At 42.7% G+C, this 25,059-nt stretch overlaps 1 protein-coding gene and 1 long non-coding RNA gene across 3 annotated transcripts in view; both read left to right on the top strand.

Annotated features, from left to right (window-relative positions):
* The window catches only part of SYT1 (synaptotagmin 1), a 730,486-nt gene that overhangs the window by 441,379 nt on the left and 264,048 nt on the right, over positions 1–25,059 (top strand). The window lies entirely within an intron of this gene.
* LOC137423980 (uncharacterized) lies at positions 12,456–23,693 on the top strand. The gene is made up of 3 exons (XR_010983854.2): positions 12,456–12,505; positions 12,729–12,800; positions 23,646–23,693. It is a non-coding gene; the product is annotated as an uncharacterized LOC137423980 (long non-coding RNA).

Raw genomic sequence — 25,059 nt, 5'->3', positions numbered from 1 at the left:
TCAATTTCCAACTCTGTGTACAAACCAGAGAGAATTTCGATAGAGATACTGTTTCCCCTTGATATTGATACCGATCTGGCATAGGGGGAAAATGGAGCGGAGATTAGAATAGTTATTTCATAGCGCATGTTCGAATAAGTGTGATGTGATTCCTGCATTCAATCAAATGTGTCGAGCACGTGTTTAGAAAGAGATATAGTTGCCCCTCCTGTATCTTAAGCCCGGCCTTCTCCCTCCCTTCCTACATTCTTCAATATTCCCTACTGTATATCTGTCTTTGTGTAATTTTCCATATCCTGCAGCAATCAGTACAACCATGATCGATGGAAAAGTTGGACAAAGGTCACCGGAGAGGTCGATGTGGTTCCCCCACTTCGTGGCCAATGAGCATGCGCCACAGATTGTTCCATGCCCCTAAACCACCACCCTCCCCTTCACTCCCTGCACGTGGGGTTATAAAAGTGCGGAACACAAAGCCGTTTTCCATCTCTTGTGACTGGCGTGTCCCTCTCCCTGGTGGTTGCTGCTGGTTACGGGTCCCTTACTGGCTCTCTCTATTCGTTGGCGCTCTCTTCGCTGTGCATAGCTAAAGGACTGCTCGTGAGACGTGGTGTGCTGGTGATGGTTCATGATTTTATGAAACGCCCTATAAGGACGAGCCAGCCCAGACCGTAGCATGCTGGCCCGATTGGCTACGAGACCGCATGTGAGCAGGGCCTATTCACGCCACAGGTTTTATTTTTTTGTCTTTTCCTCCCTTCTGTCAGTTTCGTCCTCCCTGAGTGAATTGGTTAAGTGATTATTTATTTGAGCTGATGTGGTTCCAAGGGTGTGCTGTACAGCACATAGATAATGGGCCGTTAAGACGCCTTTAGCACATGGATAATAGGCCATTAGTCAGACACATTGGGTTCGCACACAAAGGGCTGCCATTTTAATAGCAGATCTCCGACAAGAAAGCTCGGCTATTCCTGTTGGCAGATTTGCCACAGTCGTGTGTTCTTAAATGCGGATTTGTGCCAAATTAACCTGCCAAATGTGGAGAGTGAGGACATTTTCATCCCCTACCCTTGGGTGGCGCAACCGTCACTGAGGAAGAGTGGCCGTAACAATGTAGTATTGGAATGAAGCTCCTCAAAGAAAGTAGTTCTTTCAATATTCTGGGAAGACATTAATTTTTTCCCTTTGATTCCCTTTTTAGTCAGTGCTTGGCTTTGCATTAACTTTTGGATAGATGGGCTTTTAAATCTCAACAACAAATACAAGAGCACGCTCATTTTGTTGGTGCCTGATTGGATGTGCTGCAGGGTTATTTCCATGAAATTCAAAGCAATTGTTTCGCAATGATACTTCCAATACGACCGAGATTCTTTGAGAGCATTCATCGTTGCGCTCTTGAAAATTCTACGATTTGAACTTTGGTGTTTCGAAACTTCACTTAATTGGGTTCAAGATCTTGGGAAATTGCAAAGTAGTGGATTCAGAATAAAGAAGAGTGATGCATATGAGTGCTGTTGGATTTCCATTTGCTATAGAAACAAGTATTTTCACCAACTGACATGCGGGTATCTATCAAAAAAGTTGTATTTATTGCATAATAGTACGTTTCTAAATGGGCTGGCAGGACAATTTGGAGGTGTGCGCACTCCCTTCGGTGCTATTTAGTCTGGGTTAGAATCTCGGCCCAGGTGTTTCACATGTAGGGAGAGGCATCAATGTGTGGACCCTCTATCAGAAGGATGTTACAGTGGATGACATGTCTTTCAGCACTGATCGTTGTTGGACATTAAAGATTACACCGTGTCCTTTGTGAAATGTAGGCAGGTTATCGCCAGCACCCAGAACAAATGACAATTTCCTGCCCAAATCACCTTCAGGCCTGACCAGCAGATTTTTGAAAGACTTGGGCCTAAAACATTCCCCAGCTGACCCCCCAGGAAGGTGGGACTAATTGAGGCCGTGAAAGCAGAAGACACGGTTGTGCGAATGCGATTACAGATATTATTGAGCAGATCGAGTAATTCTCAAATCTTGAAAGTTCATGCATGTTCACCTTAAGGGTTTGACTTTTTCCTATTTTGTTTTGAATTCCTCTGGTCAAAATGCCACTCAGGTATTGATAATACCTTCAACACTTTCCAGTTTATGAATACATTTTGTGTTTGGGTAATTTTTGATGATTTACAAGACCAGCCATAAATTAAAGGCTAACAAGCGTTACGCCTAGGTCCCCCATCGGTGAAGTGATGTGAGTTGACAAAGTGGAAGACGCAAGGCGGCCATCTTGGATTTTGATGTGGCGACCCAATTTGCAATAGCGTTCTTCCTTATGCCTAGATACACCCACACACTAGATTAGAAGTTGGTACTTCACTTATTTTTAAAGATATTCCGCTCACAAGGTTCAGACATATATATGATGGCGGCCATCTTGGATTTTGACATGGCGACCCAATTTTAAACGGCGTTCTTCCTTATGCCTAGATACACCCACACACTAGATTAGAAGTTGGTACTTCGCTTATTTTTAAAGATATTCCGCTCACAAGGTTCAGACATATATATGATGGCGGCCATCTTGGATTTTGACGTGGCGACCCAATTTTAAACGGCGTTCTTCCTTATGCCTGAATACACCCACACACCAGATTAGAAGTTGGTACTTCGCTTATTTTTCAAGATATTCCGCTCACAAGGTTCAGACATACATGGCGTCAGACATACATGGCGGCGGCCATCTTGGATTTTGCCGTGGGTTGCACCCACACACCAAATTCGAATGCGGTCCTTCACGCACGTATGCACGCACGCACGCATGGACGGACGGGCGGCGGACGGACACACGGACGGAGGGGAAAACCATAGTCCACCTTTCGCTCCGCGGTGCGACGGGGGACAATAACTAGAACAGCACTCGGTAGAGCACATATCTCAGCCAGGCTGAATAGTTTATGTTTTGTGTCCCACTGATAGGCCGTATCTGGATTCGGACCTGGACCAAAATCTAATCGGCTTGTTCTTGTCACCTAACCAAGTTGTCCACCTCGTTTAGTCATAACTCGTCCACAACTTTATAAAATATCATGTTGTATTTATCGCTTTTCGCTCGATCTCTCAATGGTAAAGAATCACTTTAAAAATCTAAATAATTCTCGTATCCGAATCCATATTCAGATCTTCACCAACATCGAACCAATTCGCCCTTGTCACACACACATCCTGTCCACCAAGTTTCGGCCACATCCGTCCACAACCTTTTGAGATATAGTACTATGTATCGGTTTTAGCCTTATCACTCAATGGTGAAAAACAACTTTTAAAATTCTAGCAGCCAGATCCGAATCCGGTTCTTCACCAAAATTTAATCATTTCTTCCTTTTGACATACGCAACCTCTCATCAAATTCCGGCCTAATCCGTCTTTAACTTTTTGAGATATTGTGCTATATATCGTTTTTGGCCCGATCTCCCAATGGTGAGGAATCACGTAAAAAAAATTCTACTAGCCGGATCCGAATCCGGATCTTAATCAAAATCTAATCATTTCGTCCTTGCCACACTCAATACCTCTCCGCCAAATTTTGGCCTAATCCGTCCACAACTTTTTGAGATATCTTGTTCACAGTACAAACAGACAGGGGTGAAAACATAACCTCCATCCATCTTCCGTGGCAGAGGTACAAATTCTCGTATCCGGATCCGGATCTTCACCAAAATCGAATCGATTCATCCTTGTCACACACCCAACCTGTGCATAAAGTTTCATCCAAATCAGTCCATAAGGTTTTGAGATATCCAGCTCACAGACAAACAGACAGATAAACATTGGTGACAACATAACGTCCATCTACATTCCGTGGTGGGGGTGCCGTACTTACTTTAAGATTGCCGCTGCCACTAAATTCATACCGATCAATTAGTAAATGCAATGTGTTTTCATAAGATATTCCTTAATACCAACCGTGGAACTCCCAACGATTCCATTTGAACAGACATGCCTTCCTCTTTTGGAGGCATGCGACATTAAACAGCACGTCTGCTATACTTTGCATCATATCGTAATTTACTTAATGCATGTATGAAATTACCAAAAAGTGGAAATGTTATTATTTATTTCTCCTTTTTGAACTATTCGCTCTCGGATGCCAAACCCAGCAGTCAATTGCTCTTATGAGGCTTCAAATCTCAGCTGGGGTTTTGTTTATACTCGTAAATTAGCCTGTGTATATTACAAAAATGATGCTCCCATTACTTTTCAATGTGTTCTCCATCCTTGGGTACATGTCTCATTGGATTGGAAAAATTTTTATTTTCCATGTATTAAAGAGGATTCAATTTTTCAATTATCAATTTTTTATATCGTATCAATTTTTTATTTAAAAGATGAATTATTTTCTAAATCTGTTGGAATTTGAGACAATTGTAATGGCCAATTCCAGTTTGGTGCCATGGGATACTATTGCACAGTGGACCTTTCGTGAGCCAGTACCGTGGCCTTAAAATATACTACGTCGTACCCTGGAGTACTGAAAAATGTTATTTCTCCAACATAATGTTATAACTTTGATCTGACGGTTGCATCATTTATGAGGAGTGGTTATTTTTTTTATTTTTTTTTAATGTAGAAGGCTCCAGGCACAGACTATGTCGTCCTCATCGAGACCAGGCCAAATAAAAGAGCTGCATTGATAGAAAAGTAAAGAAGGAGAGAATAGTCGAAGAGTTTTTGAGAAAGCAGAGATTCTGCTTTTTGAAAAGGGGAAGATCATAAGTGTTTGGAAAGACATGTGAAGATAAAGAGTTCCAGAGTTTGACAGTGAAGGGGAAGAAACAAACATCATAGCGGCCCACCCTTGAGACGCCAATGGCCACACGATAATCATGAGATGTAGTGGCTTGTCGAGTATTCCGTGGTCTCGCTAATGGTGGAGGTGCACAAGCAGCAAGTTCTTGGGAGCAAAAACCAAAGTAATATTTGTAGAAAAGAGAAAGAGAGCCAACTTTGCGACGTAATTTGAGCGGGTCAAGTTTTGAGGTCAGATTGGGAGAGTTGATAAGTCGAATTACTTTTAATTCAATTCTATCCAGTAAGTATGTGGAGCTAGAACCTCCCCAGATGTGAGAGCAGTACTCTATACAAGTACGAATCAATCCTTTATATAGTTGAAGCAACTGTTGAGAGTAGAAGAATCTTCGACATCTGAACAGGACTCCCAGTTTCTTCGAGGCAGATTTAGCTATTTGTGTAATGTGTGGATTCCAGGATAGATTTGAAGTTAGGGTAATACCTAGCATGTTTATTGTATCACATGGTGTAATTGTGGAACTTTCAAAGGAGATTGGAGAGATGAGAGGAGTTTTGGAGAGAGATAAGGGAAGAAATTGAGTTTTAGAAGCATTAAATTTAACCTGATTACATTTGCCCCATTGGGAAATCTTGTCCAAATCCGAATTTAAAGAGGTTGTTGTAATAAAACGAGATGCAGATCGATTGAGGGAAGATGGGGCAGATGGGAAAAACATGGAGGAATGCAACGTTGAGTCATCAGCATATGAGTGCATTTGGTTATTTGTAGAAGAAAGAAGGTCATTGACAAAAAGAAGGAAGAGTGTTGGAGACAGAACAGAACCCTGAGGAACACCGCTGTTGATAGGGAAAGAGGGAGATGTTGAGCCATGGACAATTACAGAGATAGAGCGGTCGGAGAGAAAGCTCGATATGAGAGGGCAGAGTGAAGGAGGAAAGCCCAAAGAGGGATGCTTGGATATCAGACCCCGATGCCAAACTCTGTCAAAGGCTTTTGAGATATCAAGGCCTACAACAAAGGATTCCTCAAAATCTCTCAGAGAAGAGGCCCAGACATTTGTAATGTAAGAAAGGATATCACTGGTAGATCACTGGTAGAAAGCCAAATTGATGGTCAGATAGCCAATCCGGTTATGCTGCCGATTCAGTATTCATGTAGATTAAAGCAGAGTTCTGATCTGGATACTGGCTATGTCACTTACAGTCATGTGAAAAAGTAAGTACACCCCGTGTAAAGTTTTGACTTTTTCAACATATTTCAACATACAGCGATTTGATCTTCATTTCAACAATATTGATAGATAAAGGTGATATAATATAACAAATATCATGAAACATTTACATTTTGTAGTCCATTGTATAATTTAAATAAACATAATAGGCAAATTTCGCATGTGGAAAAAGTAAGTACACCCCTACATTTATCACTACTTCAAATACCTAAAATTAGAATCAGGTGCACCAGCTCAGGTGTAAATGATTAGAACATCGTCAGAGAGGATCTTGGAGGAACCTGTCTTATTTAAACCTCAGACATTTCGTTTGGTTTGCTCTTTGTTGTTGAAGTGTGCGGCGTCACCATGCCCAGATCAAAAGAGCTCTCTGAGGCCTTCAGAAAGAAGGTTATAGATGCCTACGAGTCCTGGAAGGGATTTAAAAAGCTCTCCAAACAATTTGATATCAATCATTCGACTGCCCGGAAGATCATCTACAAGTGGAGAAGATTCCAAACAACTGCCAACTTGTTCAGGCCAGGCCGCCCCAGCAAGTTCAGCCCGAGAGCAGACCGCAAGATGCTGAAAGAAGTCTCTAAGAACCCCAGAATGTCATCACGGGACCTACAGGTATCTCTTGCCACTGTTGATGTCAAAGTGCACGAGACTACCATTAGAAAGAGGCTGCACAAATTTGATCGAGGAAACCTTTGCTGTCCAGAAAGAACATCAGGGCAAGACTAAAGTTTGCCAATGAACATCTAGGCAAAGACCAGCACTTCTGAAACAATGTGCTCTAGACAGATGAGTCAAAGGTAGAGCTATTTGGTCACAGTACCAGAAGACATGTTTGGCGAAAACCAAAGCCAGCATTTGACCACAAGAACCTGATACCACCTGTAAAGCATGGTGGTGGAAATATAATGGTTTGGGGCAGCTTTGCTACATCAGGGCCTGGGCAGCTCACCATCATATAATCCACTATGAATTCTTCATTGTACCAGAGGGTGCTTGAAGATAATGTGAGGCCATCTGTCGGAAAGTTGAAGCTCAACCAAAGGTGGACCTTGCAACATGACAATGACCATAAACATACCAGTAAATCCACCAAGGAATGGCTCAAAAGAAAGAAATGGAGGGTTCTGGAATGGCCAAGTCAAAGTCCGGATCTAATTCCCATCGAGATGTTGTGGGGGGGTTTGAAACGAGCTGTGCATGCAAGAAACCCCTCAAACATCACACAGCTGAAAGAATTCTGCATGCAGGAGTGGGCAAAAATTTCTCCCAGTCGATGTCAGAGACTGGTAGACAGTTATAAGAAATGCCTACTTGAGGTTGTTTCTGCCAAAGGGGGCAATACCACCTATTCGAGCCAAGGGTGTACTTACTTTTTCCACATGCGAAATTTGCATTTATGATTATTTAAATTACTAGGGCATGCCCGTACTATATATATATCTAAAATTATATCCCCCCCCTCTATTTACATGAAATGGTTTGGTCCAAAGCGAACGGCTTGCGAGTACGGTGACAATCCCCCCCCCCTCTATTTACATGAAATGGTTTGGTCCAAAGCGAACAGCTTGCGAGTACGGTGACAATCCCCCCCCTCTATTTACATGAAATGGTTTGGTCCAAAGCGAACGGCTTGCGGAGTTTGGTAAAGAAATCGCCATAGCGTGCACAAACGCGCAGGAAAGCGAAAGAATCGCAAAGTAGTTTTAATTAGTTTTAAAACATAGTTTAACGCCAACATAGTTTGCCAACGTGAAATAAATGAATACGCTCTCAAATGTGCCGTCCGAGGCAAAGTCTGTTCGCCACGTTCGGCACACGTGATAGCTCGCTGCTCTCTGATTGGTTGAATCGTTTTTTGGACATAGCTCGCTAACTACTTGTCCGATTAATATGAAACCTTGAAAAGGCACATCCTCGGGTCCCCAGCAATATACCTTGCAAGTTTAAAGTATATCGGACCCGTGGTTGTCGAGAAACAGCGGTCACAGACATACAGACATACATACATACATACATACATACACACAGAGATTACTGGAATTATAGATAGATACAATGGACGACAAAATGTAAATGTTTCATGATATTTGTTGTATTATATCACCTTTATCTCTCAATATTGTTGAAATGAAGATCAAATAGCTGTATGTTGACATATGTTGAAAAAGTCAAAACTTTACATGGGGTGTACTTACTTTTTCACGTGACTGAAAATGGTCTGAAGATGATGGCATGATCACAGAGCAGAAACAACAGAGGCTGCAGGTCTATGAGAATAACTGGATCAAGATGATTGTGGGAATGAAAAGGATGGATCTCAGAGGATGGACGGAGTGAGGAAGGAGATCAAAGTGGAGATGAGTTTGACAGGGTGATTGGTTGGTGAAGAGCTGGATGAAGTAGGCGTGGCTTTGCAGGAATTTCATGCGGGGGTGAGGGTGTAGCGAGTGCAGACAAGGTGAGAGTGCAGCAATAGAGAGAGGTAGGAATGAGGCCAGGGAAACTATTTTTGTTGACGATGACACGTACAGTCACGTGAAAAAGTAAGTACACCCCATGTAAAGTTTTGACTTTTTCAACATACAGCTATTAGATCTTCATTTCAACAATATTGATAGATAAAGGTGATATAATATAACAAATATCATGAAACATTTACATTATGTCGTCCATTGTATAATTTAAATAAACATAAATGCAAATTTTGCATGTGGAAAAAGTAAGTACACCCCTACATTTATCACTACTTCAAATACCTAAAATTAGAATCAGGTGCACCAGCTCAGGTGCAAATGATTAGAACATCGTTGGAGAGGATCTTGGAGGAACCTGTCTTATTTAAACCTCAGACATTTAGTTTGGTTTGCTCTTTGTTGTTTAAGTGTGCGGCGTCACCATGCCTAGATCAAAAGAGCTCTCTGAGGCCTTCAGAAAGAAGGTTATAGATGCCTACGAGTCTGGGAAGGAATTTAAAAAGATCTCCAAACAATTTGAAATCAATCATTCGACTGTCCGGAAGATCATCTACAAGTGGAGAAGATTCCAAACAACTGCCAACTTGTTCAGGCCAGGCCGCCCCAGCAAGTTCAGCCCGAGAGCAGACCGCAAGATGCTGAAAGAAGTCTCTAAGAACCCCCAGAATGTCATCATGGGACCTACAGTTAGCTCTTGCCACTGTTGATGTCAAAGTACACGAGTCTACCATTAGAAAGAGGCTGCACAAATTTGATCTACATGGGAGGTGTGCCAGGAGGAAACCTTTGCTGTCGAGAAAGAACATCAGGGCAAGACTAAAGTTTGCCAATGAACACCTAGGCAAAGACCAGCACTTCTGGAACAATGTGCTCTGGACAGATGAGTCAAAGGTAGAGGTATTTGGCCACAGTACCAGAAGACATGTTTGGCGAAACCCAAAGACAGCATTTAACCACAAGAACCTGATACCAACTGTAAAGCATGGTGGTGGAAATATTATGGTTTGGGGCAGCTTTGCTGCATCAGGGCCTGGGCAGCTCACCATCATAGAATCCACTATGAATTCTTCATTGTACCAGAGGGTGCTTGAGAATAATGTGAGGCCATCTGTTGGAAAGTTGAAGCTCAACCGAAGGTGGACCTTGCAACATGACAATGACCCTAAACATACCAGTAAATCCACCAAGGAATGGCTGAAAAGAAAGAAATGGAGGGTTCTGGAATGGCCAAGTCAAAGCCTGGATCTAAATCAAATCGAGATTTTGTGGGGGGATTTGAAACGAGCTGTGCATGCAAGAAACCCCTCAAACATCGCACAGCTGAAAGAATTCTGCATGGAGGAGTGGGCAAAAATTTCTCCCAGTCGATGTCAGAGACTGGTAGACAGTTACAAGAAACGCCTTCTTGAGGTTGTTTCTGCTGAAGGGGGAAATACCACCTATTAGAGCCAAGGGTGTACTTACTTTTTCCACATGCGAAATTTGCATTTATGTTTATTTAAATTATACAATGGACTACAAAATGTAAATGTTTCATGATATTTGTTATATTATATCACCTTTATCTATCAATATTGTTGAAATGAAGATCAAATAGCTGTATGTTGAAATATGTTGAAAAAGCAAAAACTTTGCATGGGGTGTACTTACTTTTTCACGTGACTGTAAATGTGGAATCTTCATTCTGCAGAAAAGATCATAGACATCGAGTTTTGTGCAGTTTCAAAGGAGCAGGAGTTTAGGGACATTGAAGGAAGGTTAAATGGCATCGTACCGGGTCACAGCAGGAAGACTTTGGTTGTGAAGTTTCTAGGAGCAAATTATGTAGGGAAAGCTAATTCTGAGATTTTGGAAAATAGGTAATGGATATTGTGTGAGCAACTGAAAGCAATGCGTAATGTTTTCTGTGATTGTCCCAAGATTAGGGAATGGAATTTAAATGATCAGAAGAGCGATAGATGTCAACCTATGGCTGTGGCAATGGTGTAGGGAAGAAGGTTTTGCATTTAAGTGGCAGTGAGAATAATTTTGGGGGCAAAAGGGGTGTTTGCAGAATTATAGACAAATGCTAAATAGAAAGGGGGCAGCAAAGTTTGCGGTGGGAATCGAGGAAGAATTCAGGCATTTTAAGGTTAGAGGAGGGTGGAACGCTATAAAGGAAGGAACTGATGATATAATTGTGATTGGTAAGGCCAGGCAGGAAAATATGATTTCAGGAAGGGAAAAGTTGAACTTATTCTATACCAATGCCAAGAGTTTGAATAATATGGAAGAGCTTGAGGCCAAAGTAGATAGCGAGGAGTAAGATATAGTTGCAGTAAATGCGCCATGGTTTAATGAGGAGAGTAACCGGAAGGCAGGATTGGAAGGTTACAAGGTGTATCAGTGTGATAGGAAGGAGAAAATAGGATTAGTATAGCAATCTGGGTAAAGAGTATTTCATCGAGAGAAAGAGGTGACATTAAGGAGGAAATTATGTGGAGGATTATGTATGGGGAGAGACCAGAGATTGTCAAAACAGTAATATACTGGTACGGTGTTTTTATATGGCTCCTGTAGTGAGGGAAGAGGAGGAAGGAGGAGTACATGAATAATTCAGAATGGCATGTAGTAAGGGAAGAGTATTGATTATTATGGGGGATTCTAACTTACAAGGGATACATTGGGCCCAAGAACAGGGAAAGGGTAGAGTAGATGAGGATGTGTTAGATCTATTCCAGGATTGCCTTTTTCACCCAGTTTGTAGGTAAGCTCATGAGGGAGGGGCCTGGGGTGCAGTGTTAGACCAGCTTTTAAGTAATGATCCCAATATAGTGAAGTGGGTAGTGGTAGGGGGAGCATTTAGGGTCACATGCCCATAACGTTAACGCAATGATTCTGTTAACAGTTGGAGTTCATGATAGTAGAGTAAGGCTATTAGATTTCAGGGGCAAACCATGAGGGTGTGAGGAGCGAGCTTGGTGTTGTAGATTGGACGGAGATAATAAGAGGACAATCAGCATCAGGGAAATGGGAAACCTTCAAGGAGAAAATGTGTCGAGTGCAGAGGCGGTATATTCCAGTGAGGTGTAGAAATTGAAGCAGAAAGAGGCCAAGTAGACCTGGTAAGTGGTGGTAAGTACACAGGACAGTACAACACAGCTAGAGGTTTCAGGTTGTATTTGTAGGGGGATCAATTTTAAATCAAAGGAGGTGGTTCACTGTCATCATTTTGGTAAGGTCTCATCTGTAATATTGTGTGCCATTTTGGTCACCACTTCTGAGGAAGGACATAGCTGCCACAAAGAGGGTTCAGCATAGGGTTACTACATTTATTCTGGGCCTAACTAGGCTCCGCTATGATTAGCAGTTGAAGGAGACAAGACTTTATCCATTATAAGGGAGGCGGTTACGAGGGGATATGATGGAGATAAGATAATGAAGGATAGAGACAAAATAAGTGCAGAAGTCGTCTTCAGCAGAATAGATAGTGATAGGACCAGGGGCCATAGCCTGAGAATAAAGAATAGGAGAGTTAGGACGGTAGTAAGGCCAGAGTCTTTTACTCAAAGAGTAGTTAATGAATGAAATGCTCTCCCTGAAAAAGGTACTGGCAGCAGTAACAGTAGATAGGTTTATATTGGAATTTCATAGATACCTACAGTGCCTTCAGAAAGTATTCGTACCACTTGACGTTTTCACATTTTGTTGTGTTACAGCCTTAATTTGAAATGGATGAAATTGACTTTTTTTTTTCACTGATCTGCACATATCCAAGAACCCAATGACCACTCTGACAGAACTACAGAGTTCCTTGGCTGAGATGGAAGAACCTGCAGGAAGGGAGAGTGGTCAGGTGGCAGCAACTCCTGAGAAAAAGATACATGACGGAATGCATGGAGTTTGCAAAAATGCACGTGGAAGACTGAGAGCGCGAGGCAAAATATGCTGTGCTTTGATGAGACGAAAATTGAACTCTTTGGCCTGAATGTAAAGCTCGTTGGTACTTATAAGGTATGCAAATATGCAAGTTGATATTTCATTTTGTATATTTATTTTGTCCTTTTTGCAGTAGTGTGGGCTCTATTTGTTTGTTTTATGTGTGAAATCTTCGAGTTGCACCTTTCTTTGGATTATTTTTTTGCAACGTGAGTTAGGGTTACCTTTTCTAGCTTTCTGTCTTCATGTTTGAGTGCAAATTTGGTTCAGTAGTTTGTCCAACTTTTCATGTATTCAGACAAACCTACAGTTGTCATTCTGTGCACTTGGTCGAGCTCCATCAGGCTTCACCTCCTCCTCATCTCTGCAGGTACATTCTCGGGATGCATTGGTTTTTGAAGAATATTCTGTGGGTCGTGAGGGGTTTCCTTGTTTTGATATCTAGTTTGATTTCCGATTGTTGCCGGTTTCTTGCTCCACAGCTCTATTGGGATATTGGTATTGCAAGTTTGTTTATGGTTTTGATTTTGCTTCTTTGGGAGAGGGATATTTTCAGGATCAGCCTTGTTCTATGCAAGTACGCATTCTTTGGCAATTGTTTTGCGCATTTGTTTGTGACATATTTGGGGGCCCTCTTCTCCCCCAAGGTTGTTTTTTTTAATGTAGAAGGCTCCAGGCACAGACTATGTCGTCCTCATCGAGGCCAGGCCTAAATAAAAGAGCTGCATTGATAGAAAAGTAAAGAGGGAGAGAATAGTCTAAGAGTTTTTGAGAAAGCAGAGAATCTGCTTTTTTGAAAAGGGGAAGATCATAAGTGTTTGGAAAGACATGTGAAGGTAAAGAGTTCCAGAGTTTGGCAGTGGAGGGGAAGAAAGAATTTGTTTTTGATGCTTCGTTGTCTAGATCCTGTATTGTTGTTTCCAGATCGATTTTTATTTAATTTATCATTGAAATTTGCCCAAACAAGGCTGAGAGCCACTAAACGTGAAGGGATCCTGAGAAAAAGAATGAGGGAAAACTGGAAAAACCTTCACCTTGTTCTGAAACAAGGAAACCTCTTCACAGGACCACTGTGCAGAAGGGGGTAACTAGGCCAGGTAGAAAAATAGATTTTCCTAATATGAAAATAGAAAAATAGACACCACCACCACCTTTCTTGATGGCTGTTGGCTCCCGGAGGGAGCTCATCCACCTTTTGTCAGGTGTTGTTTTTATTCCTGGCATGGTGTCACAGCCACCCTCCCCACTAGTAAAGCTAGTGAGGGGTGTGGGTTTAGTCACTGACAACCCAACCATGCAGCAGGTAGCACTGGGTGACATGTTACCAATCGCAGTCCCAAAAGACTAACCTGATTTCAGGCCGTTTTTGTTGGTTATTCTGTACGAATTTGCATATGGCACACTTATCTTGGCCAAATTCCTATTGAATGTTGGCAGAGTACAGTTTCACTAATTTGATTTGTTCTGCCAATTTTTTGTCATTTGGTGGGAATTGTTTTTGTTTTTTTTTGTATACAAGATCGAGGCTCCGTGTAAGAGCTAACATTAATCACACAAAAAGTGAAACCGACACAAAACATATAATAAGGGGAGTGGTAGACAAGATGGGGAGAGAGAGGGAAGCACACAAGTACAACAGCAGAGAACAGAGGCATCGCGAGATCTGTGGGAGGGAGAGGGCTTGAGGGGAGGAGGCATGGGAAGTGGGGGGGGGGGGCTTGTGGGTGGGGTGAGAGAGGTATAAAACACATGGACACTGCTGGAACTTCCAGGAAAGAAGTTGGTATTTCAAAAATGTGGATCTGGAGTGAATTACCGGGGGTTGAAAAGACCAAGGTTTTGTTTTTTTAAATTTTGTTATGTTTCATACATTTACAGTGAATGTGTCACCTTTCCTAAATATTTGGATGTTCTTCTATTAGACGTTAGGGTGTATCCGTGTCCTTCCTCATTAATGAAGTTGCTCAGTGGGTCCAGAGCCAGACAAAACAGTAATGGGAAAAGGCTGTCTCCCATGAAGATCCTGCGTCTTATCTTCATCCCTGGTGTTTTGAGTGTGTGTGTTTGTGTGTAATAGGAAGGAAACTTAAATCTAAAACAACTCAGCTCATCAGTAAATACCGCACTTCTGACACATTGTTACTGTCGAGCAGTAAAATATTCACTAGATATGTACAGCTTGTAATAATGGCATGTGACTGAGGCTTTATGAGGGAGCATAGTCTGTCTTGCCCTCCTGGACATCTACCCCACTTTAGGTTTTGTTTGTAATTGCTTCACCGCTATGGCTTCATGTTATGCTTTGAACTTTGACTTCTTGCCTCCTTGCAGTATGCGCTTGTTCTTTTATTTTGTTCTTTTCATCGCTCTTGAATGTTCTTCAACCATGTTAAATGCCAGTTTGTGTATCTGGTGACATTTCTTTAAAAAAAAAACAACTAATTCCAACACTTTTGCAAGCATTTTGTGAATTATATTTGCATTGGAAGTTCTTTACCTAAAATGAAAAGCTTTCCGCAGGATGCTGTCTTGCATCAAAGGCTTCTAACGTAATATGATAACTACAAATGTATGAGCTACAAAGACCGACACCATCCTTTGAAGGCAGGTTAGGGGGGGGGGGGGGGGTATTATAATTGAGTATTCTGGTTAACTAGTGATAATAGCAAGAATATTTGAGAAAAATAGTGCTCAACAATATTCTGCAGGGAAATATCATATAACCACCTTTAGAGGCCATTTTTCCCCGCAAAGCGGGGGTTGGCCTTTTTCGGGAACCGTGGTTGTTGTTGTTTTTCGGTCCCCTATTTGAAGCAATGTTTTACGGCCGGATGCCCTTCCTGACGCCAACCCTTTTTGCCGCAGGGAAATATCATATATAGATCAATATTATATATTGTCTTTTAACGTCCTTGTTATAACATGTAGAAAGAATTGATATCTCCTCATGTCATAGTCCTGCATTTAATATTTGCACACACAGTCTTAGACATTGTCAATAAATGCATCGGATGTAGACATTGTAAATGTTTTTTGCATCCAAGTATCGAGGCTCATGGAGTAGCAGAATGACAGGAAGCAATGAACAGCAGAAAAAACAGTGGGATGACAAATGGATGCACCACGGAACAAAGAAAGGAACTTGTTGGAGACGTGTGAGAACAATGTCTCAGCGGGTGTAATAAAGCTCAGTAGTGGAAATGGAAGAGATGGTGGTGGGCAACATACTCCAAATCCTGTCGGGAAAAGCTTGTGACAACATATTCTGCAAGACGGTGACACGAATGAGAAAAGAAAGATATGAAGGAATGGAGTCTGTCAGTGTTGAATTTAGACCTTGGAAGGAAAACAAATAATGTTTCTTGTATGAGGGTAGGGGCCGAGTCGAGAGGTGAGAAGGCAGGTGGAGTAAGACTATAATAGAGCTGCTCAAAAGCTGAAACTCAGGAAATAACCTTGAAAATAGCAGAGAAACTTGACAGGAGAAGTCAGATCAACCGTTTTTTAATATGAGGGTACTGATGCTGTCAGAACCAATAGCGGTGAAGTCATCAAGACAGCCTCAGAATTTCTGCACCTTTCGGGAAAGAAGTCCACATGCTACCGAATGTTTTAATGGAGAAGGTATTGGTTGGGGTAGAAAGGAAGGGATTAGAAAATATCGGCCTCTGTTTTTTGTTGTTGTTGTTGGTGTTGCAAGAACAGAGTTTAGGTAGTTAGCATTGGTGCAACCAGTGTCCATTGAAATCCTACCTTTAAGGACAGAAGGAACAGATAATCCAGAGACTTGACCAACTGCCATCAACTTTTTGCCGATCTTCAAACACCTGTGAATGCGGCTCTCAGGAGACTTTGATGATAAAGAATAATAATAATTGTATTTATTTTGTGTAAATAAAGGTGGAAAAAATGTGATTTAATGCATTTTATTTCCAGGCTATAAGGCAACAAAATGTGAAAATTTCAAAGGGGATGTAGACTTTCTTATACTATATATATATACAACACAACAACAACAGGCATTTTAAGGCCATTTTCCCGCTAGAGCGGGGGTTAGCCTTGCGGTCCCCATGACAATGTTCTCCATTTTGCCCTATTTTCTGCATCTCCCCTTGTTAACCCCCTTGCCCGCATTTCTTCTTCGACCATGTTTAGCCAAGTCTTTCTCGGTCTTCCCCGTCCTCTACTTCCTTCTACATTCATTTCCATCACTCTTTTCAAGCAGTCACTTTCATCCTTCCTCAACACATGACCAAACCATCTCAACCTGTTTCTCTTCACAGCATCCATCACAGGCTCTATTCCCATCATCTTTCGCAATTCATCATTTGTCTTCCTCTCTCTCAACGACACTCCACACATCCACCGAACCATTCGCATTTCCACCCTTTCCAGCCTTCGTTGCTGCTCTACGTTCATTACCCATGTCTCGCTCCCATAAATCATAACACTTCTCACACATGCAGCATACACCTTTCCCTTCAGCTTCAATGACACTCCCCTCCTCGTCAACACGCCACTCAGTTCCTGAAACTTCTTCCATGCACATCTCACTCCAGCAACCGTTGCAAAGTCTGATCCACCCTCTCCATTCAGCATGTCTCCGAGGTAACAAAATGTTTTCACACCTTCCAGCTTCACGCCATCTCCAAGATCCAACTTTACATTTCCTATATATATATACATATATATATACACAGTGCATTCAGAAAGTATTCAGACCCCTTCAGTTTTTTTCACCTTTTGTTATGTTGCAGCCTTATGCTGAAATCGTTTAAATTCATTTTTCCCTCATCAATCTACACTCAATACCCCATAATGACAAAGAGAAAACAGGATTTTAGAAAGTTTTGCAAATTTATTAAAAAGAAAAAACTGAAATATCACATTTACATAAGTATTCAGACCCTTTGCTATGACACTTGAAATTTAGCTCAGGTGCCTCCCATTTCTGTTGATCATCTTTGAGATGTTTCTACACCTGGATTGGAGTCCACCTTTTTTTTTTTCCTTTTTTTTTTGTATACTGAATCGAGGCTCGTGAAAGAGCTAACATTTATTTCACAAACAAATCAACCAGCCAAACAAAATATACAAAAAGAGGGAGCGGAAGACAAGATGGGGAGAGAAGGGGAAGCACACAACCACAACATTTGAGAGCAGGGAGAAGTGTGGGAGGGAGAGGGCTTGGGGGCAGGAGGCGTGGGAAGGGGGTTGGGGGGGGGGGTGGGAGAAGTATATAACACAAGGGGACCGAAATTAGCAGGGGTAGAAAAGATCAAGGTTTTGGATGGGGGAGGATAAGAGATGGTGGTGAACAGCTGTTTTAAAGACCTGGAGGGTGGAGTGGGATTGAAGAGAGTGAGGGAGTTTGTTCCAGAGGCAGGAGAAAAGAGGAATGAAGGAGTGAAGGTGAGCAGAGAGTCTTGATTTTGGCAGTTTAACCATAAGAGGGTTGCAGGCAGATCTTGTGCGACCTGTAGGAATATTTGGGGGACAGAGCCCAGAGAGGGCTGGGGGGGCAAGGCCAGAGAGGAGTCGGTAGAAGACGGAAAGACCAACAACCTGCCTGCGGTGAGTGAGTGAAAGGCCCTTGGCGTTAGCTTCATCGCGGGAGATTCCAATGATTCTGAACGCTTTGGTTTCAACAGCGTGAAGACGGGCTAGGTGTGAGGCAGGAGCACCAGACCAGAGGGGAGAGCAGTATTCCATAGAGCTGCGGATGAGTGGTAAATTCCATAGGTTACCTGTGGTAAATTCAATTGATTGGACATGATCTTGAAAGGCACACACCTGTCTATATAAGGTCTCACAGCTGACAAGGCATATCGGAGCAAAAACCAAGCCATGAGGTCGAACGAACTGCCTGCTGAGCTCAGAGACAGGATTGTGTCGAGGCACAGATCTGGGGAAGCCTACAACAAAATTCTGCTGCATTGATTCCCAAGCATTGTTCCCAAGAGCACAGTGGCCTCCATAATTCTTAAATGGAAGAAGTATGGAACAACCAGGACTCTTCCTAGAGCTGGCCGCCCGACCAAACTGAGCAATCAGGGGAGAAGGGCCTTGAAAAGAGAGGTGACCAAGAACCCGATGGTCACTCTGGCTGAGCTCCAGAGATCCTGTGTTGAGATGGGAGAAACTTCCAGAAGGACAACCATCACCGCAACACTCCACCTATCTGGGATTTATGGCAGAGTGGGCAGACGGAAGCCTCTCCTCAGTGAAAGACACATGAAAGCCCGCTTGGAGTTTGCAAAAAAGCACCTAAAGGACTCTCAGACTGTGAGAAACAAGATTCTGTGCACAGCCGCAAGCATATAGCAAAGGCACATTTGCAGGGGAGATCATCCAGTCTGCTTACCGAGACACCAATGGCAGCAAAGTAAGCAATTATATGCAATCACACTATAAAACAATTAAAACCTGCTTTCATGGAAACGAGTGCCAAGTGACTTGTTATTTGATCTGATGTGACAATTAATCTGAGTCACACAAAAAAAAGGGGAAATGGAGGCGGCACTAAATTCATAGTGACGAAAAGACTTTCCGACAGCGCCACCAACCAGGAATATGTCTCCTTAGATTACGCGATATAAAACCCAAAAGGATTACTGTGTGGGCCTGAATGCTGAGCATCGGTCTTGCGGACATGTGTTTCTGCCTCGAGGCTCATCGACAAGATTAAGTCGCCCGAAGATGCAGCGTTTGCCACGAGGCAGCTTGCACATAAAATGTCTGATTTACATAACCAAAGGAACCCTCACTGCTGTCGGATTCGATTGCTGAAATACAAGAGATATCGCAGATCAAAGCGAGTATTACTGGATGGCAGCAAGACCATTTTTACCACTTCAATTCTTTTGGGAACTCCTAAAAAGCCTGTAAAACATGTCGGGTTTGAACAGTTTATTCGACGGTGCAGCCTCGTGAGCGTGCCGAAGTCTGTAGTCTCGGCCTCGTGTCAGCTGTGCTTGTATCTTTATTATTGCAAAATCGAAAAAATTTCAAGTACATGTATATTGGTCGGTTGCGTTTGAGTTCCTGTCTGTCTGTTTGTCTGTTTGTCTGTTTTCTGTTTGTTTGTCTATTTGTTTGTCACCGGCCTACAGGTCACAATTCTAAACTGATCGTCACGAAACTTCACCAAGTTGTATAGGTTGTCCCAATTGAGAAGCCTATTGTTTTTGGGGTCAAAAGGTCAACATAGGCCAAAGGTCACCAACTTTGCCAAATTTCTAAAATCCTCAATTTTCATCCAATTGACTTGAAATTTGAAGATGACTTGCATATCTGGTCACTGAATTCAACCACAAATTATATTTTAGGTGAACATAGGCCGAATTTGTAAAATCACCAATTTTCATTTGATTGACTTTAAATTCTAAGAGGATTTACATATATGGTCACTGAATTCAACCACCAACTATTTTTGATGTCAACATAGGCCAAAAGGTCAACATAGGCCAAGATTTTAAAATCCTCCATTTTCATCCGATTGACTTGAAAATTGAACAGCATTTGCACATTGATTTACTAAATAGGGAAACTAACTATTTTTTTAAGGTCAAAAGGTCAAAGGTCAACTCAAGGTCAACCTTACAAAACCATCATTTTTCATCTGAAAAATTGTCACTTTTCTTCCTGTTGACCCGAGCTTTGATCAAGATTGTCAATTTTAATCTTGATGAAATGGACAATTTGCTGTATCAATCAAATTTTTTTTTTCTTGGGGGTGGGGGTGGATTTTGCAAGTATCGTGCTCCGCATGACGTCTTCTTGTTTATTTCTTTGATATTCACCCAAGGATGTAAATTAACACTCGTTTTACTCTGCGCCCATTGTGCATCACCTGCAGCAAATTTCACCTCCCTGCACTTGTATTTATTGTTATTTTAAAAAAAAAACGTTTCTATACACTGCCCTTGAGGATTGATTTGCAAACCACAGTCTACAATTCCAATAGAAGAGACATAATTACTCTTTTATTACATAATTACTCTATCTTTTATTGCAAACTGCTCTCTCTCATGCACAGATTTATCCCATCTCGTCTTCAGTTGTCTTACCCTTCCTCCCGTCCATGGTACACTGAATCTTGTGGTGAGGCAGTTGCCCTGAAACAACTTGCCTTTGCCTCTTGGAAGGCAAATCCAACTGAAGGGTAATCTCAGTTCCTTCCACCAAGTTCGGAACAAGTGTGTGTCTACCCTCAGGAGTGCCAGGAAGCACTATCTCTCCACACTCAAGAATGAACTCTCAAACCTGTCTCCTTCCTCCAAATCCTGGTGGCGTCTGGTCAAATCAGTTTCTGGTGTTTGTACCCCCTCCATCCCCGCCCTCACCTCAAATGGCTACACGGCTTAAACCGCACGTGACAAAGCCGAATGCCTAAACTCTGTGTTTGCCTCAAAATCTTGTGTCCCAAACCGATCTCTCTCTGTTCCCACCTTACCCAGTCGAACCCAACTGCTCCTGGACTCTGTGTCCTTCTCTGCTGACAAGGTGGAGAAGTTTTTGTCAAACATCGACTCTGATTCTGCAACTGGACCAGACGGCATCAGCCCAAGGGTCATAAAATCCTGCTCTGCCGCTCTATCTCACCGTCTCTCTGTTCTTTTCACCCTCTCTTTTGCTCAAGGTCATCTGCCAGCATCTTGGAAATCAGCAAACATTACCGCTTTACACAAAAAATGTGCAAAAACAGATTCTTGCAACGACAGACCAATCAGCCTGCTCCCAATTATCAGCAAAGTCATGGAATCCATCATTGCTTCGGAGATCAAATCCTTCCTCTTCTCCAATGACTTGATCTCCGATCATCAATTTGTAATCAGACCAGGTCATTCTACTCTGGACATGTTGCTCCTGCTGTCTCAACAATGGATGGCGGTCCTCAATGCCAAACAGGAAATCAGAGCTGTCTCCCTCGACATATCACATGCCGTCGATATGGTCTAGCACCCAGCTCTGCTCACCAAACTCTACTCCTATGGTATCCATGGAAATCTCCATGCTTGGCTTGCGGACTTCCTCTCTGGTCGTAGTCAACGTATGGCCCTGAATGGATTTCTCTCATCGCCCCTTCCTGTTCTGGCTGGAGTTCCCCAAGGTAGTGTTCTGGGCCCTGTGCTTTTTCTGGTCTTCATCAATGATCTCTCCGACTCTCTGGAAAATCCTCTATCTTTTTGCTGATGACTCCACTCTCTGCCGCTCCATTCCTCATCCCTCAGATCGGCAGCCTGCAGCCTCCTCACTCTTTGCAGACCTGGACAAAATCACAGACTGGTTAAACAAGTGGAACATGTCTTTCAATCCTGACAAATCTCACACTCTTACTATGTCTCTCCGAAAAGACCGACTGAACAACCCTCCCATCTACTTTCTCAACAATCCTCTCCAAGAAGTTCTGTCGCTCAAGCTTTTGGGTCTCCCTATCTGCCATGATCTTTCTTGGGAAAACCACATTTCCAAGCTGGCCTCCAAAGCCAGTCCCTGACTGGGCATCCTCCGTCATGCGAAATCCTTCCTTGGCACACCTGAGCTCCTCACCACATACAACCCAGTAGGCACACAGACATTGGATCCACGTTGAATGAACGTCAAGATTCGACGTGGACCCGAGGTTGAAAACGAGTTGCATTTGCAAATTGGATCAACGTCATTTTTCCAACGTCGAAACAACGTCGAATAAACGTTGATACAATGTCACACTTTCAACGTCGATGTAGGGTCGAACAACCAACATTGAAACAATGTCATTTATTCGATGCCAACGGTGAAACAACGTTGAATGACTGTCGGGTTTTGATGTAGGTAGTAATGTTGAGTCTCAGGTTGGGTTTTGGTTGTCCGACGTCGCGACCTCATTCCAACCGTTATTCGATGTTGAAACAACGTCGTGTGCCCGCTGGGAAGGCTTTCATCCACAGATCAATGGAATACTGTTCCCCCCCTCGGGGCCGGTGCTCCTGCCTCACACCTAGCTCGGCTTCACGCTGTTGAAGCCAAAGCTTTCAGAATCATTGGAATCTCCTGTGATGAAGCTAACTCCGAGGGCCTTTCACTCACTCACCGCAGGCAGGTTGGTGGTCTTTCTGTCTTCTACCGACTCCTCTCCGGCCTTGCTCCCCCAGCTCTCTTTGTGCTCTGTCCCCCAAATATTCCTACAGGTCGCACAAGATCTGCCAGCAACCCTCTTATGGTTAAACTGCCAAAATCTAGGCTCTCTGCTCACCTTCACTCTTTCATTCCCCTTTTCTCCCACCTCTGGAACAAACTCCCTCACTCTCTTCAATCCCACTCCTCCCTCCAGGTCTTTAAAACAGCTGTTCACCACCATCTCTTATTTTCCCCCATCCAAAACCTTGATCTTTTCTACCCCAGCTAATTCACCCCAGATACACTTTTTCGAAATTCCAACTTCTTTCCTGGAAGTCCTTGCAGTGTCCATATGTTTTTTTTTTTAACCTCTCCCACCTCCCCCCAAGCCCTCTCCCTCCCACCGTTCTTTCGATGTCCCTGCTCTCAAATGTTGTGTTTGTGTCCTTCCTCCTCTCTCCCCCATCTTGTCAACCGCTCCCCTTATTTTGTGGTTTATGTGTTTCGGTTTCACTCTTTGTGTGATTAATGTTAGCTCTTTCACGAGCCTCGATCTTGTATACAAAAAAAAACAAAAAATTTAAAAAACATGATTTTTTTTCGAGGTTTTTTCCTCAAAAATAGAGCGTCGTGAACACACATTTGTGTTCAAAGATTGGCCTTTTAAACGTACCCTTATGAAGTGAGACATCTGTACAAACACACAAGCCGGCGTTGTGTTTTATATGGTAGATAGTGTTCCTTTCCTTAGTAGATAGTGTAGATAGTGTAGCTTACAGTGTTCCTTTCCAGCCCGTGACCTTATATTCCTTAACTTCCTCCCAGCTTTGAATGATGTCCCCCGCTGCTCCGCCCGTGCTCCGTAAATGTACATGTAACAATGAAGCTTTTAGAACGATGGCGCTTTTTGAAATTAATTGTGTTTACAATGTCTACCCCATTTGTATGCACAGGTTACTTGGTGTTCAATTTGTTCTTGAAAGATGCCAATTTATCTTGCTCTTTTTCTCATGCAGCCATTAACTGGCTGCTCACTCTTGTCTTGCACAAAATATACTCCTTTGTTTGGCATTATTTTGCCGACCAACTTTTAATTTGCCTAATTTCTTCGCAGACTGCATGAATTCTCTTTGGCTGGGAAAGGATTTTGAAGATTCATTTAGCAACAGCTCCTGCGCAAATTTATTAAGACAAAAACTGCGAATATAGCCTTGTGGCCTCCTTTCCATTTGTATTGCTGCAAACATGAAAATCATTAATTCGAACAAATGGGTTAATTTTGAAATGAGTATTGTGTGAGAATACAATATTTGACTTACACGATGAATGTACATAGCAGAGAAAGGGAAATTACAATGGTAATAATGACAGACAAAATACTATTAATTCTGTGGAGTTAAATGTTTGTTTATTAAGTTTTAAGAGATCAAAATTTTCTTTGTCCCTGTTTTCCTCTCTTCCTCTTTCTGAAGCTTTCAATCTGAGTTTGCATGCTCCCCCCTTACTGATTGCTGGTGCTACTGTTGTTGTTGTTTCCAATGGAAGAGCGAGCTCACCTTGATTAATTGAAGCCGGAGATGGATCAAAAAACTTTTGCCTATGGCATGGGGTTGGGACCAGACAGGGAGGAGTGGGAGCGGCTGGGGTGCGGAATATGCTGTACCCAAACAGTATGTGCTGCTTCCTCGTGTGATGCCAAGCATTTAGAGTGTAGTGCATGGATAAACTCTGTGGGGGTGAGAAAGGGGGTGGAGGGTTCTTTAATTGCCCCAATTACTTCGGTGAGAAAAGCGATGGAATAGAGATGGCATGACTGATACCCAGAGTGCCCCAGGAAGTCACTCACTTCTTCCAAGCTCAGCGGCTACTTTTGTCCGAAGTAAGGTCCGTATTGTCTCATTTACTTGTTTGCATATGTACACTACATGGCCAAAAGTATGAGGACACCCCTTCTACTTAGTGGATTTGGCTGTTCCAGCCACACCTATTGCTGACAGGTATATATAATCAAGAACACAGTGATGCAATCTCCATAGACAAACATTGGTAGTAGAATGGGCCGTACTGAAGAGGTCAGTGTCTTTCAACGTGGCACCATCCTTTCCAACAAGTCAGTTCGTCAAATTTCTGCCCTGCCAGAGCTTCCCCGTTCAACTGTAAGTGCTGTTATTGTGAAGTGGAAACGTCTAGGAGCAACAACAGCTCAGCCATGAAGTTGTAGGCCACACAAGCTCACAGAATGGCACCGCCGAATGCTGAAGCGCGTAGCGCGTAAAAATCGTCTGTCCTCGGTTGCAACACTCACTACCGAGTTCCAAACCTCCTCTGGAAGCAACGTCAGCATGACAACTGTAAAGCTCCAGGGCTAGATAATATATATCCAAGGGTATTGAGAGAGGTGGCAGAGCAGATAAGTGTGGTGTTGGTGGATATCTTTACCGACTTGTTGGAGTCAGGACGGGTATTGCGGGTTGGAGAATAGCAAATGTAACACCGTTATTTATGAAAGGTTGCAGAGAAAAAATGGG

This window comes from Myxine glutinosa, chromosome 3 (genome assembly GCF_964187855.1).
Source record: "Myxine glutinosa chromosome 3, kmMyxGlut1.1, whole genome shotgun sequence".
Lineage (NCBI taxonomy): Eukaryota > Metazoa > Chordata > Myxini > Myxiniformes > Myxinidae > Myxine > Myxine glutinosa.
The sequence above is the reverse complement of the archived record's forward strand: the minus strand, read 5'-3'. Positions and strand labels throughout refer to the sequence as shown.